This window comes from Catharus ustulatus, chromosome 3 (assembly GCF_009819885.2).
Source record: "Catharus ustulatus isolate bCatUst1 chromosome 3, bCatUst1.pri.v2, whole genome shotgun sequence".
Taxonomy (NCBI): domain Eukaryota; kingdom Metazoa; phylum Chordata; class Aves; order Passeriformes; family Turdidae; genus Catharus; species Catharus ustulatus.
In genome coordinates, this window is record NC_046223.1 from 9,381,598 (window position 1) to 9,399,838 (window position 18,241).

Here is an 18,241-nt window from a genome sequence, read left to right on the forward strand (position 1 = left end):
TGTCCTCCCAAATAACTGACCTGTGATTTGTAGAGAAGAACTGTAAGTTTTATCTGCAGTTACATGGGAAGAGATGCTTTTAGAGATCTCTCACATTCACATTTCACTGCTTTCTTCAGGCTTTTTGTTTTGTCAAGCAGCATAAATTCAGTCAGGGTACATGTGGAGTCAGCCACTTCTGGGATTTTATCAGAGGCACTGTGAAAGATTTTGATAGTTACAAACTGCTTTAAAGTCTTTTTTTCTCCTTAGAAATTTTAGCAAAACAGCAGAACACATTTCTAGACATATATAGCAAAACCAGAACATGTTTTGAATGCTTTTGATTTTGAACTAGTGGTTTCCAATGCTTTCAAAGAGGTTTATAATGGAAAGCACTATTTTCTCTGGTCCTGTAAATAGTTATCAACGTGTTCATTAAACACCAGATATAAAACTCCTGACACCTTCTCACTCTTCAAGTGAAAAACTAAAGCATTAGAAGGTGTAGTAATATCTCGAAGAATGTGATCTTGATCCTATAATTTAATCATCAAATCACTCTTATTTGCTCTAAACTGTTTATGCTTAGTCTGTATGCTGAATAAACCTCATGGATGTAGTTGGAGCCAATAGACAATAAATGCCAGATCAATCAATAAATCAATCAATCAACCAACAAAGGACAGTTAACCACCAAGAGAAGAAAGGTCTTTTAGAGATTGAAAGTTATTTCTCATCTCATGAAGATAATGAAGCTTATGGACTCCCAGATATGGTATAGAGACAGGAGAAAGAATAAAAATATTACAGCCAGAACAGCCCCTAAGCAGTATAAAACAAGCAATGAAGAAAATAAGCACTGCTTCTGGTTTAAACTTCACACAGGATGTAGTTTCGGGTGTATATTCCAATTGTTGCTTTTTATAAATACTCTGTGTATTTTTTAAAAATATAGCTGGCTTATCTGAACAGTATCAGAACATGATAGCTGACACTTCTTAAGTAATTTTGGCCCTGCTACTTGGTCTACACAGATCTTAAATCTGCCAGGGACCTCTGCCAGTGAGCTGTAAGTTTGAACATGTGAGCAAAATCACTCTCCTAAGTAATGGGTCTTGAGCCATTGCAAACAAACACTAAAGATGCTTGCATTTCTCTTATTAGCACATACTACCAAGTGGTTCTGTGGGAAAGATTTAGGATGGGCTCTGTAATGACACTGAAAGTAAACATTAAGAATTAATGCAATTCATTAAAACAGTATTTTTAAATACATTTTAGAGTAACTGCTAACAGCAACTTACCTCTTTGTGGTGCTTAGCATTTACTGAAATAAAAGTGCACTATTCTAAAATTTATGAGAATTGATATCAATGTTTTAATGAACTTCTCAGAAAGTGCAAATGTCCATAGTGAGCTGCTTAGGATGGGCTTCTGACATTGTATTCAAAAGACAAATTTTATGCCAAGATTGTAATTAAAGTCCAGCAAGGCCATTTGAAGGAGCTAAACAATAGTGTGTAATTCAGTATGAATAAACATAAAAATCTGATATTATGAAGTGTTTCTCAGCTACCAGAAGACTTGCTGTTCTTGTATTGAATCAAATGCACTCACAAGTTATGCTTACTATTTACAACTTCAAAATCAATTAGTGCATCATTACTGGTTAATGTGAGAGTTACAGGAAAGCAATGATAATGAAAAACCGTGCAAGCCGGAAATACACAATTATTGAAAGTCCCAGTCTTGGTAATGGCTATTTCTAATTAAATATAAATGGATGAGAAATGTCTGGCTCTAATCCTCTTGTCAGATCACCACAGGGTAACAAAAGGATAGATCACCTCCCACAGGCAAACAGTTTTTCATGTAAGAAAGAAGCCAGATATTCAATTGACTTATTTGGATTCTGCTGAAGAAAAGGCATTTAAGTGACTTTAAGAGACAGGAGAAATGAACCTGAACCCTGGCAACAGTTTACAGGAACTGTGCAAAGAGCCAGATCAGAAAATCATCATTTTATCATCCTGCTAAGAAGGTGAATGCTTTCCCTCTATCAAGTCATCAATATCATGGATTATATTGTAGGTTAATCTAACGGATTGTACTGTTTGGGCCTAGACATTTAAGTAGATTTGGATTTGGAAACACATAAATGGACTTCTTGTTCCTGATAGTCAGTAAGCTATCTACAAGGTGCAGAAGTTTGCCACGTGGAGTTAGAACTTACTTAAAACATGTATTGGTCAGCAGGGACTGAGCTCCATTCAGAACAGTATGTAGCAAAACATAATTGGGTAACACACATCTACAAAATATGACAAAGTGAGCACAAATATTTTTCCACACTGTATCAAGTTTGAAACTGAGTAAGTAAACTTGTTATCTCATGGAAACAGACCCTAGATAAATGTCTTGTAGTTCTCTGCTCTTGCTAAAGAAAGTAATAATAAAGCCCCCCAAATTTAAAGCTTTTATAAAATTAATGAAAGACAGTTGTTACAAGTCTGGTTAGTTTCAGTCCAGTCACATTAATTCTTACTCAACATAAAAGGTCTGGCCATTCTATTTTTCTATTTCTTCTCTTGTTTCCACATATCTATTTAAAAAAAAAAATTATCCTCATGCACGTTTGAAATTTATGCCTTTCATTTCAGCTTTATATTTCTCATCTGGTCTCAGTTGCCTTATTAACATTTTCATGTTGCTTTGGCCATCAAGCAGCTGGTGGTGATTACCACTTGAAAAGTTAAAATTTTGCTGGAGCAGAAAAATATCTTCTTCTTCAGCTTTTGCTAATGTCCCCAACACTGATTTCCAAAGAAAACGCCATCACCATGGACAGGAGTTTCACAGTAAAGGCACTCAAGATTATGCTTGGAGGCCAGACTGGAAAAAAGTCCCTAACTGTCTATATCTGACTCCAGCACTTGTTCCAAGATGAGTACTGCATGCCCTGATTCCCAAAGGTGTTCTTTTTAGATTATCTTGAAAATCTGTGATGCTACAGGCACATCTGGGCAGATCAGTGTGGGAGTTACAGGCAGGATAAGCCTTTCTATATGGTCAGATCTTTGTGTGGTTTAGAAGCTGCTGAGCTGCAATAAGCTGCCCTATAAGGATTTATAGTCCACTTTGGGGCTAAGATGTGATAAAGCCTCTCTGAATTGCATTGAAACAGGCTTTGGGGGCTTATTTACATCATGAAAGCTGGAGGATGGTGGCAGGTGATGCAGGTGTGGAAACTGCAGAGTGTACATCTGTCCCTCCAGCTGCAATGGAAGGAGCCACTCTCACCTCCAAACTTAGCACAGGCACTTTCAAGACCCTTCTACAGCTCAAAGGGTGACTTGCAGTATTAGAAATTCTGTTGGAAACACTCTTGTACCCTTTGAATCAGACCCTTTGTGAAATAACTCACCTTTTACTCTAAGATATGTTTTTCCATGCTCTGTGATCCATCCGTTTACCCATTTCCAGCACAGGGAGAATCTATTTTTTCTTGCTTTACCTATAACTTTTTTGTAGGCATTAAAGTGTCCACATCCCAGGGTAAAAGTGATTGAGGATTTAGAGCTGGTAAATGAGATTCAAATGCTGGCCCTTTCTTAGTCACTAGTAGTCACTGATGCTCCTGTCACTCCCAGTTAGCACAATCTTGGATTTTTCTGGTATTATAAAACTCAAAATCCTGCTTGTAAATTATAACTTGTTCCCAGAAGCTGTGTGACAGAGAACCCAGCTGAAATCACATGTGAATCAGCACAACATTACAGTCATCTTTCTAGAGTTAGCACATGCAAGCTAAGCTCAGTCCCTGAGCAGAGAAACACTTAATACGGGTTTTAAACTGGTGTGACTACAAGTAAGAGATTAAAGTGATAGAAACAGGCTGCAGTTTTTGCAGCATATCTATGCAGTTAACACCTAAACTCCTGTTTTCTGCAGCAAAATATCAGTGTCATGTTTCTCGTTAGCAGCACATGACAGATGATGCCTGTTTCTGACTCTGGAAACCAAAGGGACCAAAGCTGTTCCTACAGAGCACTCAGCTCTACCTAGGGTCATGTGTGAGAAATTTTCATGTTTCCTACAGGCTCCTTGCACATTTGCTATGTTATTTTCCCCCTCTCTGCTTAAGTAATAAATCCTTTGGGACAGGAGCTGCCTCTTACTGTGGTATAGCACAGAATTTTGCTTCCAGTCTCAGTGGAGGCTTTTAGCTGCTACTGTAAGATAAATGATAGCAGATAACTACAATATAGATGCTCTGTGGTCTTTGGAATGGTCACATGTCTGCAAAATTAGCATTTCAGATGTCTCAGCTAAAGTTTATTTGCTTCTTGTTTATTTATTAATTGAAAATACCTGTGCCTAAAGGTAAAGCAATCAAAAATTAATCACTTTCATTTGGAGGAACAGATGTCATTTTAACCACAGCTTTTTTTTGTTGGCTACAGTTGGCAGACCCCCCTGCAGAGGCAGAGCTTTTTGATTTGTTCAAGTAACAGATCATTAAACACAGTACCCAGCAAACCCAGGGAACTAGGAAAATTTGTAGAGAATGCCTCCAAAATACTTAAGCTGCAAGTCAGACAGAACATACCTTTCACTTGTTCACTCTGGCCCACGGACTCAAAAAATAAAGACACTGAGCAATTTAATAGGTAGCTGATGCTAGCACCTGTGGGTACAGATCAGAAGTGTACTTGATGCTACAAATAGCAAAGTTTGTAAATTTGCTGTAGGATCACAAAAACTATCTTTCTCTTTAATGATTTCTGACTGACAAACCTCTCACAAAATACACTTTTAAAAGCCTTTTTCATTACTTCAGGGTTCACAAGTGATAACAGGATTATCAACCCTGCGGCATGAGATGCACAAAGCACATACTGGAAAAACTGAAACTTGAGAAAACCTCCTATTTCCCAGTAGCTCCTCCTCTCCCTTCACCTTCACAAAACATTAACCTCAAGGCTCACCCAGCCTTTCATTTCTCAAGCTGTGAACAAAGGAGAAGCCTCAGAATCTGAAATACCAACAAGTAGAATGTAAACGGAGAGTGCTGGGGCTGGGTGGGAGGTCCTTCCCTCATTAGCATCCCTTCAAAACCGGGATACGCTTAGGGATACCCCTCAGCCTATAAAGGGCTTCCTGGGGAGGTAATTCTGAGTACTACTCAGACCTACAGAAAATCTGGAGGCATTTGCACCAGAATTTTATTAGCCATTTCAAACAAAGAGAAGCTGTTCTAAAGTTTTATGAAACTTGAGAACCTTCAGGAGTTTTCCTGTGTGAACTGTCTTTAATTACTGCTGTTTTCTTTTAGCTTAAATCAGAATATGGAACCAGCTTTGACATTCATCTCAAGACAAAGTGCTGACACTGTGAATGGCAGCATCATCAAAGTGCTCTATATGTTTCATCCTAGTTGCTCTTTTTATTGTATTCTTTATAAATTTAAAGAAAAAAATAAAATACCTAAATATCCCATTTGGAAAAGATTAGAAGCTGTTCTCATGAAATAAAATTCTGACAAAAACTTTGAGGAGTCATATTATGGCATGATGTCCTGCACCAATGAAGCCCATGCAACTGCACTGTTTATGTGCAACCAGTCTTAGTACTTACTCCTCTCTTCCAGCAAAACTCACATCCCAAAACCAGCCAAATTCAGGTAGAGGTTCTGCACAACTCTTAAGCTTGTAAATAGACAGCTGGATAGAAAATCCACTTCTTTTGCACAGTGTATTATGTTTTCACTTTTTGTTCATGACATTAGTTTGATTAGGGTGAGAACATCCTACTGTGAGCTACTTTAATATGAGAAAAAATAACTTTGTCACTGGACAATGGATACAAACAATGTATTTTCCAGATTTCTTTCCACAGGTTGTTTTCCATAAACTTGTTTGTTTTCTGTCAGAGGGATGAAGTACACAAAACTTATTATAATAACCCAGGCAGAAAAGGGATACTGGTTTTGGAGGAGTAGAGGAAAATATCAGTAGCAGAGAAAAAGTTCCATATGAAGAGAGCATGATTTTGCTCTACACCCCTCTGCAGACTGACAGACACATTTTGGTCTTCATAATCCATCACTAAAAAAGTTCCCATCTCCCCAAATGATAAACCCATTTGAAAATCCAATTGAAACCAATTGATGTCAAATTTCATGAGAGGTGGACTGAGGCAGAGAGCTGCACAAGAATAACAATTGCTCCACAGCATACAGCACTTGGCTTTTGATATTTTTCTCATTAAAGGTAAAGTCGTAGGATGGGTTAAACAAATGACAGTGCAGGAACAAGAAACAGCAATGTCTCCCTGCGGTAAATGGGAGCTGTACTCCTTCCTCCTACCCAGTCCTTCCATGCTGGAAAGTAGGGGCACTGCCTCCATCTACCTCCTCTACTGTTTATTTCATGCACTCTTAAAGTACACATTCCTTTTGTCAATATTCACATAAATGGAAATAATTAGTGAAGTCATGCAGTTTGCTTAAAGAGAAATGTAAATTCTCTCACTTTGAAGCATAACCAAATTATCAGCTCCAGAAGTTAGTAGAAGACTTTTCTTAGAGAGCAAATTTTTACATATATAAACATGCAGTTTCATTCTGACCACCTCCAGACTTAAGGATTATAACCTGAAAGCAGGTAAAATATGTCAAACCAAAAGTCTGCCGAGGCCAGTATTCTCCCTCTAATTGTGAATGGAGGCAGGCTGTTCTGCATCCTGTTATTTATTTTTATTTGTTGTCCCTGGTATCAGTTGTTTTTCCCCTTGTTTTTTTAATTTCCTCTTTTTGCACTTTAGTGCCCTATAAGACTTCATTGTTTCCTTAGGTTCATGACTGGCTATGTGAGGAGGATCCAGCATGAAATGGATGGAAGAGCACAGGAACAGTGCAAAGAGTCAGACTTTCCTGCAGGGGATGGAGTCCTAGCCTTCTCCTCCCACTGTGTTTGTGGCATCTGGGTTTACTCTCTTAAGCTACAAAGCAGAGGTTTTGCAGCTCTGCATCAAAACAAGTGTGAATACAGACTGCAAACCATGACCTGAATCTATAATGGATGACTCCTGAAACTGTTCAGAAATGCTTCATGAATATTCTAGTTAGAGATAGGTAATAACTCAGCCTATGAATACAATATACAGTTGCCTGTTACATGGCAAATGAACAGGTGTAGAATGGTAAATTGTCCTGGTTTCAAAGACAGGTATTTGCCGAGAAAGGCAGGAATCCCTCCCCGGGAAGAAGAGTCCAGATTCCCTCCCTCCAGTTTATTATAATTTGGAAATTAAGGGGCTCTCAGGCAAAGATACAGGATTAGGAGTAACAGTTCTTTACTAATATATCTACAAGACAAACAAAACCAACATCAGCTATGAAAATTAGCGACAAAACAAAAAACCAGTAACTTAATTCCAGTCCTTTTGGGCCACAGACACTGTCTTCCTGTGCTCAGTGCTGATGCTGGGGCAGGGCGGAGCTCTGCGGAAGGCTGGGATTATGGTAGCAGAGGCCCAGGTGGGAGAAGGATGGGGGAAGGACTTCCTCTGCTCACCGTGGTGCTTGGCTGGGTGCCCAGAGGTGACAAGCAGAGCAGGAAAGCGGCAGTGCAGTGTCTCAGCAGAGAAACCTGCCTCCTGGAGTTGGGATGGTGTGAGGTGAATGTCAGCAGCTCCCCAGACATCTTCCTCCAACCGCACCGACGATCAAGAGAGCTGACGAGTGAGACAACCAACAAGCCAGAGAACCCCACCCCACCCAATTCTTTATCCTTAGAGGTCACAAGCTGGATGCAGCCTGCAAAACTTTCTTAGCATAATAATGGGGAAAATTCCACAGCAAGATGAAAGTAGAGGAAGAGATTCCCAACCCCCAACATAAATCAACTGCATTTGTCTCCATTTTTCCAAAGAATGCCTGAACATCCTTTGAAACTTTTGAATACATGTAAAAATAAAGTGACTTGACTTTGATAGGGCAGCTTTGACCCTTTCCCACTAATTTCAGTGGGGTTGAGAGATCTTCAGGACATCAGGTCTTCCATGGGGTCCTATATTTGAAATTTTTTCATGTCTTGTCCTGGTTTAGAGGACAGGTGTCTGCTAAGAAAGGCAGGAGCTTCTCTTTGAAATGGAGAATGTAAAGCCCCTCCCTCCAAATTATTATAATTTTGAAATTAAGGGGCTTTCAGGCAAAGATATGGGAATTAGGAATAACAGTTCTTTTCTAGGGAAATTAAAATAGAAATACAGTACTACAAAGAAACAAACCCCAAACCTTGACAGAGTCAGAGTACAGCCTGACACCCTGTCAGTCAGGGTGTTGGTAGCAGTTCGATTAAATGATGGTTGCAGTCCCCTTGCAGTTGACAAGTGTAGTTCAGTTGAAGCAGTGGTCCTGTAGAAGGCTGCAGTTTCCCTCTGGAGGTCCAGTGATGATGTGGAGAAGTCTAGTTTTCTTCTGCAAGTCCAGTGGAGAAAGGGCTACCTTAGTGTCCCAAAACCTCTGTTTTTACCTTGGTAAGAAATGTTGGGCTCTTCCCCCTGGCTGGAGCAACTTCCAACGGGATGAAATAATTTTATCAGTCCCACAGTGGGACTCAATGGGCCATTAGCAGAAGATAAGTCCCTGGAGGAAGGATGGGTTGTGAAAAGATAAAGAACAATGCCCCTCCTGGTTTCAATGGATGGCCCATTAGCAGAATGTCTCCTGTGGAGATAAGAACCACTGCCCCCACCCTCAACAGAAGGTGATAGAATAGATACCTTTGATAGCATCCTTTATTGTAACCCAAGACATGTCTATAAACAGAAAAGCTTTATCTTAATCTACACAAACTATATTTTCTCTTGTTTTTGTCTGGATATCATCAAAAGCAAGGCTTGATTTGTCAATATAATGCAAAAACAGATGAAAATTTATGAACTGTGTACATTGTTTCTAAAACTTAGAACCGGTGTAATATTTATTTCCTACATAATATCACTGGTAGAGGTATGTATCAGTGTTTTTTGCCTTCAGTTGATGAAAACTACAGGTAAAAAAATTTCTTCAGTACTTGAATTTTCAGTACTGAGGAACTAAGTAGGATGTGCATCTTATACTTGCATTCAAGAAATATTGTATATATTACTTTGAACACACCAGGGAAAAGTCTACTCTAGAGAAACTAATGACCAAAAGAAGTTTTGAATACAAACTCTTCCACTAGAAATATAAATAAGTTATATTCATAATACAGAAGAATTTCTAAAAATTAAATGGGATGAAGCTCTGACTTTTGTTCTTTCCATATCTGTGGATTTGGGTGTTTCCCAATGTCTTACAGAAAATATTTTTACATGGCACTTTAGCCCTAGGAGCAATTTTCCAGCCTATAAACTCTACATTTAATTTCTGTTGGCTTTCATTTGTTTCATCAAAATTTACTCACTAACAAAAAGACACGTCTAGAGTAGCTTTACTGAAGATAGCAGGACCTAGTTAGGACCTAGGTTATAACAGGGTGTTCTTGTCAGTTTACCCAGAGGAGTCAGGAAAGGTGGATAAGACACAAACCTGACCTTTGGAATTGAAATCTTTCTCAGAGATTTGAGCTAGAAAGCATTCTCATTTTTCCTATTTGACCTTGTTACAGATCAAATGGGAGCTTCAGACAAGTCTTGCTTTAGGCTAAGATTTTTGGCAGCAGTTTGAATTTAGGCAGCCCACACCTAAACCTCTTCAGCCCACAAGTTGCCAAGAATGGCAGAAGAGGTCTATTATAAAAGGAATTATTTATTGAATAGATAGGAGATTAAGAGTCAAAAGGCCTTAAACAGAGTTACTTACCACACAGTATAGGACAAAAAAGAACTACTAGTAGATTACATGAATCAGTGCACAAGATTACGATATCTATATTAAAGCTAGCAAATAAATAGTTTAGATTAGAAGTCAATGCAATTTACCACCGAAATGACAATAGTGTACATAGAGTCCTTTCACTCAGTCCCCAGCAGAATAAGCACAAAGAACCAGCATCATGACTTTGGGGAGAAAGCTCCACATATTTCCAGGGAATGTGCAGATTTCTGCTTTATGAAAGTTTGGTGTAGCTTTTATTGTTTGTAAAGCGAAGCATCTTCTTTCTAAGTGTGCTTCCACAGCAAGATGTTCATTGTCATCTAAAAACATCAATTCCATGGTACTGAAATAACTCACTGCAAGGCAAACTGTCTTGATCATATTATTGCACCAAGGCTTATGTGAGCTCATGTGAGGTGCCGTGAGTTATTTTATCAGCTAATTAGCAAAAGTTCTTGTGTGGTGGGGGTAGGTGCCCTGCTACAGACCTTGCCATGGAACTCACAAACTGAAAAAGCCAAGACATCTAAGTGAGCTGGTGATCACAGAGATGGCTTTTGTCTATTCCAAAAATGTCATGGACAAACAATGGTTAAATGTCAGTTTTGCATGTATTTGCAGAGGTAAAGAGAGTTTTTTACATTCTGGAAATCTCAGACAGAGGAAAGAGAGTTTAGTACCTTAACAAGAAGAGACAAAGTAAAGATGAGGCATTTACTTTTATAAATAAGTCAAAAATCTGCATCCTGAAGTCCGTATTCCAAGTGTTCCACTCGACTTACCTCCACTTTTATATTCAGGAAAGCTGAAAGGACACGAGCAATAAAGGCAACCAAATGTTCAGAATTAAATAGAATCAAATCAAGTATTAAAGCTCAGAAAAGAAAATCAGGACATGCCAATGTAATTGATATTTCTGTGCATTAAGATATAGCCTTTTAAAACATGATATTACACTGTTTTATTTAAGAACTTTTAACCCATCATTACTGGATCTCTTCTCACTCACTAAACTAAACTCTTCTCACTAAACGCCTATAGACTAAATCACTTGACTAGGGTGAATACAACTCTAAAATTTTCCCTGTTGGCAAACCATGCATTACTATAGCACTGCTTGGGGGAAGTCATCAAGTTCAGAAGTGGAAGGTCCAACATTAAAAACTCAGGTTTGTCTGTGAGAACATGGTGTTGATGCTTTGGGTTTTAGCTTTTATATTTTTCAGATTCTCTGCTGCTTAGTGTGTAACTCTGAAACTTCATATTAGGTGTTAGTAAGTTCTCTCCAAAGGGTAGTTAGACAAAACAATCCCTTCCTAGCTAGATAATCAAGGACAACTGGCACCCAAAAAAGCATAAACAATGGTGAGGGAAAAGGGGCAAGGTGGGGACTAGACTTCATAGCCTGAGGCTGTGGTAGAATAACCGACCCCAAATTGTAGATGAATCAAAACTTATAAAAGTGTAAAGACTTGTGACCGGGAACCATCTTGGATTGTATTTTGGTGTAGCCCCGGCCAGACTCCTGCACTGCCCAAAGTGTATCCTTTCAATAAATACTTATTTTATCCATTTTGCTCTGTCTAGTCTCTGTTCCAGGTCACCCTTTCCAGATGTCAGTTTGAGTGATTATCTGTAGGGATAACTGGCATCTCTAGCATTACACTGAGCTACTTTGAACAAGGAGGACAGATAGGAGTTTGCCAAGAGAGGAGAGGTACTGTCTGTCACTGGAAATGTCGGGGAAGGTCCAAGCAGCAGCTCTGACTCTGAGCCCATTTTGCCCAAAGTACATGACAGACCATGCAGCAGTGGTGGTCACTGGAAAAAAAGAAGCAGTCCAGAAGAACTTAAATAATATCCGTTTGCCATCTAACTTCCAGGAGCCAGACACCTGTCTCCATGATGGCATCTTTGAAAATATCTAGGAAGCAATTTCTCAGAAGTCGGCAGTTATCAAGTGCCAGTGCTCCCCTTCACAATGCTAAGATGGTAAAGTGCATTATTTATGGATTCAAATGGCACATTCTTCTTCCAAAATAATCGTATATTTGGGATAATGCCCTTGATTGTCTGCCTAAGTGAAACTTGGGTAATAAATAACTCTTGGCTTTCGGCCATTTGACCAGTAGTCAGCGCTAACTGAAAACTTACCATTAAGGCATTCAAGAATAATTTATCTTTTCAAATAAACAAAAAATGTCACAGTGGTACTCATCTTCCTTATAATATTTTGTAGTATTTTAGATCAAAATAATAAAAAACTGTCTTTTCCCCCTTCTGAAAACTTTTGCAATAATGTGCAAACCAATTATGACAGTATTTTCCACGTTCTCTCCTCATTAACCTCTTCCCATCATCAATCCTCTTGTGTAAGTAGATGACTGTCAAGATTGCAATAGGGAGTTATTACCTGTGTGTAGAAAATAGGTCTAGTGTTCATGACACTGCAGCCTTGGGAAGATTTCAGAAGGAAGTTAAGAAAAGGTCTCTAGATTCCAGAGAGCTTTACAATGTAAAACAGGGAAATCGAATCAATTTAGCATTTAAGAGAGAGGGTTAAAACTGATAAATTTACTGTATGTGTCCACAGTGCCATAGAGGAAGTAAATATACCCAAGTTATGGTAGGATCTCTGTAGCTGTATAGCCACAGTAACGTTTTGGTATGTTAAAATTAACTCTGAGTTAATGCTCTCTGAGTTGGTTAACTCGGGAGTTAACACAGCTTTCGGAGCAAATTTTTCAGAGAGCACTGAGTCCTGGTTTTGCTAAACTGATTGGAGAAGAGAACTCATCTTGACAAGTTTGAAGCCATTTACTACACTGGAAAGGATTTTTTCCTCCTGACTTCCATGTCTGATTTGGAGAGATTCCACTTTTGATAAACATATGAAAACTATCCTTCTGCCCTGCACTGAAAAATAAAATTTCAAATCCAGAAATCCAGTCCTTAAAACACCTTGCAGAACCAGACCCAAGTGCAGGAATTGCACCACTGAAATATCATGGATTATGATATATGGAATACTTGTGAAACAACAGGTCAGCATCAACACATCAACAGTGCACACCAGCACTGAGCAGCTATGTGAGGGCAAAGACTCAGACACCTGTGACTGCATACAGATACACCTCTTCAGGTTCCCCGTCTCAGGCACCCTTGGAATATAACAAATCACTGCCTCTCAGTGCAAGATTTCCTTAATAGCAAACTCTCACCTCTTGGCAAATCCTGCGCAGTTTAGCAGACTCACAAAGATCTTTTCCTGTAAGTATTCAGCGTTTCTACTGGGAGGGCTGAGCTCCAAACAAGAGCAGAAACATCTCGTATGAAGTTTTCAATAACTCAAGGCATTTAATACCTTCTGTTTTAGTACTCCTGACCAGAGTCTGCATCTGTTGCTGTTTGTGTGGGCTGTATTTCCACATTTGTAAAACATGATTACAGCAATGCTTTACATCACAATGATGTGACCGGACTAGATTTCAACACAGTGAGAAGCTTACAATTCAACATTTTAGGAGAGATTCCCCCAGACAAAATGGTGATTTAAGTATGGAAAAATTCAATTATCAAAAGAACCCCTCAAAACCTAGTTCCATACGTGACATTGAGGTGAGGCTAGAAGTTCCCTTTCTCCTCTCTTTGATATCTGAAGATCTTAAATGAGGAAGACTCAAGAGGAAGTAGCTAGCAAAAGTGCAGAAGAGAATGATACAAGAATCAAAATATATGAATGGAGAGTAATTTTCTGAATCTAACCATCTACACACACAGAATGAAATTATTCCTTGAGAATTAAATCAGAATTGGAGATAAAGTAATTTGGTGAAGAGGTGGTAGTAACAGACTGTATCTAGGTTAGGAACCTGGTTGTAGTATTATGTATCAAATGACTAATATTTTTCAGCTCAATCTTTTGATCAAACCAGGAAGATAAAGAAAAGAAATAAGAATAAAGTAAATACAATAATTTGTAGCAAAGTATTTCTGTAGGTTTCTAATCTAGTAAGGAAACAGAGAGAGGAAGAGGAACTATTTATTAATCAATGAAGTGTTGCTTTTTGCCTTACTGGTCTGCCAATAAAAAAATCTACCTCACATATCTGATATAATTGTTTATATACATTGAGAATAATTGAAAAATACCATGAATCTTCCTTAATCTGATCTTTTAAAACCCATGACAAACATTAAATACATTCAAATGGCAACAGCAAAGTTGTTCTAGCAGGGCTGGGAGCTTGGTGATGAGGACCCTTATTCCTGTTCCCCTTCATCTCATGTAGTAAAGCTGAGGACTCCTAAGTCAATTATATAATGATTTATACACAATCCTTCACAATGGTGAAAACACTTCACTTCCTTGCACTGCATGAGTAAAGGCAGAAAAAACATAGCTCACCAAGCAGAGGACTGGGCTCTAAGACTACAAGAAACATGAGCAACTGCTCATATTCCTGCCTTTCATCCTCATGTTTTCTCTTCTCCATGCTTCCTCTGGAGCAATACATCTATTCACTAATTTTTGAGCTTACACTGATGCCTTAGGATTTCAGCTTTTGTATTTTTCATGTATTTTTAATCCTGCAATTCTTTAGTGTAACTCTAGACTCCATATAGAGTGTTAACTACTGATTTTCCATTTTGGTCAGACACAGCAATTCTTCTCCAGGCCTGGGAATCAAGGACACCTCACTGTCTTGGGCCTAGAGAAATGCATACAAAAGTGAGTTGGGGGAGGAGCAAATTTGGGGTAAATGACTTCATTACCTGAAGCTGTAATTGGAAGATTAACCCCCAATATGCAAATGGACCAAACCTATAAAAGTATGTAAACCTGTAACCCATTGTCAATTTTTTGTGTGTAGCCCCTGAGGGGCTGTCATCTGTCCTGAATTCTTTTTAAATGAGGCCTTGCCTCTATTTAATCTTCCCTTAGTATGACAGTTTGGTTCAGCTGCTCTTCCACAATCAGTGGAGAGCTAAATTAGTGATGTGGAGTACCAAGAGAACCCACATACTCACTGTAAAAGCATCACCTGACAGCAGCCAAGAGGCCTGTCAAGCTGAGCACCCTCAGTGAGTGCATCATGTTGCCTGCAGGCAGGGCACAAACATGGAATTACCAGTGTAAGATGTTGGAAACTTCTTCCATAGTGAGGTATGTCCTGGCCTTGTATGAAAGAGCACACCTGTGAATAAGAATAGTGGGTCCATGAGGTTTTATATGGCCTGGCAGCTCAATCCCTGGGAGCATCTACTAGTCTAGTTACATGGGATTTCTACCGGCTAAGATGTCTGCCTGGCTGCTCTGAGCTGGGCAGACTGAAGAAATTTGGAAAACCCAGACAATGTGGCTAATACCTCCAGGGGCTGACACACAGTGGAGTTACATTCCTGCATGTCCCCTGGCTCTGGAGTCCGTCCTATTTGTTCTCTTCAGCCTCAGTGAATGTCGTCTGAGTCATGTCCTCTAGGAATGAAAAGCGGAGTACTGTTTGCAACCACTGTACTGCTGTGTAAAGAACCAAATGATGGCACTCTGGCTTGCTTCCCTGCCTCCAGTTGCAGCCAAAATTGGATATCTTGGGAGAAGAAGGTGGTCAGAGCAAGCAAATACGAATTATGATCTCCCTAGGAATGGTATGCAACAGAGTCTGCATGGACATGATCACAGCAGCTGGCTTGGGACCCTGAACAGATGTAGAGATCCTCTCCTTCGCTGATAAATATAACAAATTTTCAGGTGTTTCCTCAAATATTATTAGTTCTGTTCAGGTAAGGAAACATTTCCTGCTAAGAAGCACAATTAACCTGTGCAGGTCTAGGGCTTGCTTGGCTACAGCTCCTGCATTCCACACAGTCACTGCCATGAAGTGCTGCCATGGCTCTGCAGATTTCTCACTGAACTCACTCAGAAACTACCAATGTCCTCCTGCCTTGTCACCTGACAGGCCCAAACTTAAAAACCTCCTCTACATGAATCCAGGATAAAGTATACCATTCACTGACAAAATATGTGATTCACATTCAAAAAACCCCAAACAATTCAGCTTCATTGGTTTTTCTGGATCTGGGCTCTCTGCTGGAGACAGAGACCATGATCTATTTCAGTGTTTTGGGGGTAAAATAACTAACTGTTCTGTTTTCTGGGCTTTTCTCACATTTATTTTCCAAGAAAAGACATGGTCTTCTGTAGCTGAGATTTGCTCAAAGCTACAACAACCTACAGTTGACGTGCCAGCTTCAATCATGTTTCAAGGTAGTTGGACTTCTTCAGCTCCTCACAGTTCTACTCTGGAACACTTCTGGGGATAGCTGTGAAATTTCAACTGATTTGAACTGATTCAGGATATTGCCTTGGACTTCTTTATGAATACAGAGATAAATAGGGCTTACTGCAGCAAATACAGTAGATATCTCATTACTCAGTGGGTATTTGTATTGTTTGTAGCAAATTTTGATGAAGACTGATTTGTCTCTCAATGGTCAAAGTTGAGACATATCCCCACATGGTGAAAATGCAATGAAAGAAAGGGGTATGCACAAGGCAAATGTATGGAACCAAACTGCATGCTATTTTCACAGTCTTGTGATATTTCACTGTCACAAAGTCTGATGTTTACTCTTTGCCTATTGCTATGAGTAAGTGCCAAGTATTTATTAGAACAAATTATTAGAAAAAATAAGCCAAACAGGAAATTAATAAAGACTCATTTGTGTGGAAAAAAATTGCTTCTCCCCACATCTGATAAATAGCCAGGCAGGCAAAGCTGAAGGATCTCCATGTCAAATGAATATTTGAGTTACTGAAAAATAAATTCCAGTGAATTACAGCAGATTCCCTTAAAAGGGTGCTAAATGTAAAATGTTTCATTGAAAAAATTTTATACACATGAAAAAATTTTTTACACAATGAAACCACTAGGTGAAACTACAACATGTATGTGACTTAAGCTTGCTAACTTGCCTTTCTATTGGTTTTCCCAATCTATATGAAACAGATTAATAACTGTAGAGTTCCTCCTTATTTGGAATGAGAGGGCTCAATATCCAGTCATTTTTATTTCCTGATTTCTCATATTTGTCTTGTTAAATGAGATCAGTTGTTTGTAACCTTATGTCATGGCAAATATGTATCATACAATCACTTTTCCTCAGAACTACTCAACCCGCAAGATTAATAAAGGCAGACCACACGGACATCCACCACCCATTTCTTGGCACTCTAAAAAACCTCCTGCCACAAGACACCCTCCAGTTATTTCCTTTTTCTTCCTCCACTATTACTTTTTCTGCATTTCTGAGCATCATCCATCATCATCTTAGCTCACACATGTTAGTTTTTCCCTATGACATTCCTGTGTCTTTTTATGGTGGGATTATTCTCTGCCTTTTATAGGTGGGGACACTGCAGCAGTGTCACACCATATTTGGTGTGAAGATGAGGAAAGATACAGGCAGCTGTGGGCCTCTTCCAGAGTATAGGAGGAGGAGGATGACAAACATTAAGATATAAGAGAAAATTAGGAAATAAATAACGAAAAACAAAAAACCCTACCCAAAACAAACCCAAAAAAGCACCAACAGAAAAAAACCCCAAAAAACATCTAATTTGCATTGGACACTTGAGGAAACTAATGCTGTGAAACTTTCAGGACACAAAAAGGAAAAATTGTAGAATCGCTATTAATAGCTTTTTTTTGCATGTCTCTCTGTCATTCAGGTTGATGCTGTGTTTTATTTCAGTAGATGGTAACCACAGAAATCAGAAATCAAACAAAAAAGAGCTCTCAGTGATAGAAACATAGTGATATGGTGATATGACACAGATATTCTATGCCTTTGTTATCTGTGACCGCCAGAAATACAGACAGAAAGAGAGAAATCACCAGGGTTGCTTTAAGATGTGTATTAACTCTCAGGTTGTCAAAGCACGCCACCGGAAATACATCTGCAGCAAACTCCTGAAACAAAGAATTACATTATGCGACAGCTTCAGAGGACGAAACTGCATTTTTTTGTAAGAACACAACTTCATTATTTAGTCTCTCCAAAATGTTGAATATAAGCTGTCAGTAGAGAAAAGGCTCTAGAAAATAAGTAGCTTTATATGGTGAGCAGTCTGCAAACTGCATGTACTTGTTGTGGCAGTGTCTAGCACGTTCACGAGAGTCACCCAAAACAAGCCCTCCTGATCCCACAGCTAGCTGAAAGATATGGAAGAACCATGTATTTAGTCTATTCTTGAACCTCCACTTACATAAATACAAAGATTTTTGTCCACTCATACATAGAACCTTTAAAGATAAAACCCCCCAGATTTTTGCTGCTTTCTAGAGACAAGAAATGCAACCAATGTAGGGGTTGCACTTTAATTTCATT